This window comes from Clarias gariepinus, chromosome 1 (genome assembly GCF_024256425.1).
Source record: "Clarias gariepinus isolate MV-2021 ecotype Netherlands chromosome 1, CGAR_prim_01v2, whole genome shotgun sequence".
Classification (NCBI taxonomy): Eukaryota; Metazoa; Chordata; class Actinopteri; order Siluriformes; family Clariidae; genus Clarias; species Clarias gariepinus.
In genome coordinates, this window is record NC_071100.1 from 8,043,333 (window position 1) to 8,045,203 (window position 1,871).

At 42.9% G+C, this 1,871-nt stretch overlaps 1 long non-coding RNA gene across 1 annotated transcript; it reads right to left on the reverse strand.

Annotated features, from left to right (window-relative positions):
• Window positions 1-272: 272 nt before the first annotated feature.
• LOC128524444 (uncharacterized) lies at window positions 273-967 on the reverse strand. The gene is made up of 3 exons (XR_008360521.1): window positions 611-967; window positions 437-515; window positions 273-333 (listed from the first exon to the last, which is right to left on the reverse strand). It is a non-coding gene; the product is annotated as an uncharacterized LOC128524444 (long non-coding RNA).
• Window positions 968-1,871: the final 904 nt, after the last annotated feature.

Sequence of the window (1,871 nt, forward strand, 5' to 3'; positions counted from 1 at the left end):
GTTTGCAGTCCGTGAGACGGTCCAGGAATCTCTGGGCTTCAGCCCAGCCGAGCTAGTCTTTGGACATACGGTACGTGGACCTCTGAAACTTTTAAAAGAACAGTTTTTATTGACAAAGAAAAAAACAGTGACTATATGTGATTATGTGGCTCAAATGCGTAAAAATTTAAATCGTGTGTGGGACATGGCAAAAGCAAATTTGTCTTCAAAGCAAGTAGAAATGAAGAAACGTTTTGACATTAAGACTGTTTCACGAAATTTTCAGCCAGGAGATTTAGTGTTGGTCCTCCTTCCTCTTCCAGGGTCATCATTAACATCCAGGTTTTCTGGACCCTATGTAGTGGAAAGGAAGTTGAGTGAAGTTAATTACCAAATTCGCACTCCTGAGCGTAGGAAAAAAACTCGTGTGTGTCATGTGAATATGTTAAAGCGTTACTTGAATAGAGCAACGTCTGTGGAGCCTGATGTAAAAATGTCATCTGTGGCAACTGTTTCTCCATTTCTTGAAGTTGAGTCTGAAAATGATGGTTTAGATAAACATGACAATATGTCTACCAATAAACTGTCTAATTCTGACATACTTGAAAGTTTAAAGGAACATTTGTCCTACCTCTCATCCTCCCAAAGAACAGATGTGATTTCTCTGATTTATGAGTTCTCTTCTCTCTTTTCAGACATTCCCAGACAAACCCATGTGATATTCCATGATGTCGAACTTACACACCCGTCGCCGATAAAACAACATCCTTATCGTGTTAATCCCCAGAAGAGAGAAGTGATGAGAGGAGAGGTAGAGTACCTGCTTAAGCATGGTTTAGCCATTCCCAGTTCGAGCCCGTGGAGCTCACCGTGTTTGTTGGTGCTGAAACCCGATGCTTCTTTTAGATTTTGCACGGATTACAGAAAGGTGAATAGTGTCACCAAAGCAGATTGTTTTCCGTTGCCCAGAATGGAAGACTGTGTTGACCGTGTTGGTGCCTCGTCCTTTGTAACAAAATTGGATTTGTTAAAAGGTTATTGGCAGGTGCCACTTACGCAGCGTGCTTCGAATATCTCCGCATTCGTAACACCAGATAATTTCTTACAGTATACCGTTATGGCCTTTGGTATGCGAAGTGCTCCAGCTACCTTCCAAAGGTTAATGCACAAAGTTTTATCTGGCGTGAAAAATTGCAAAGCATATCTGGACGATGTGGTCGTTTATTCAAATTCGTGGAGTGCCCACATAAACTTGCTACGCACGGTATTTGCTCGTTTAGACAAAGCGTCGTTAACGGTAAATTTAAAAAAATGTGAATTCGGGAAAGCTGTGGTCACTTACTTGGGTAAGCAGGTTGGCCAGGGCCAGGTGCGTCCTGTTAGCGCCAAAGTGGAAGCAATCAGGAATTTTTCCATTCCCAAGTCAAAAAGGGAGCTGCGCTGCTTTCTGGGAATGATTGGGTATTACCGTGCGTTCTGCAAAAATTTTTCCTCTGTTGTGTGCCCTTTAACAGACTTACTGAGTGAATCCAAAACCTTCGCTTGGAGTGTCGAATGTGATAATGCTTTTAATGCTGCCAAAGATCTTATGTGTAGTGCGCCGGTTCTATCCGCCCCTGACTTTTCTAAGCCATTTAAGTTAGAGGTGGATGCAAGCGCATTGGGCGCAGGTGCGGTTTTATTACAAGAAACCGAGGCAGAAATTGACCATCCTGTGTGCTACTTCTCAAAAAAATTTTCAAAAGCACAACTGCATTATAGCACTATTGAGAAGGAGGCCTTAGCATTGCTCCTCGCCCTTCAGCATTTTGAAGTCTATGTCGGAGGTAGTTCCCTACCTGTCGTAGTCTATACAGACCACAATCCCTTAGTCTTCCTGCTCCGAATGGCGA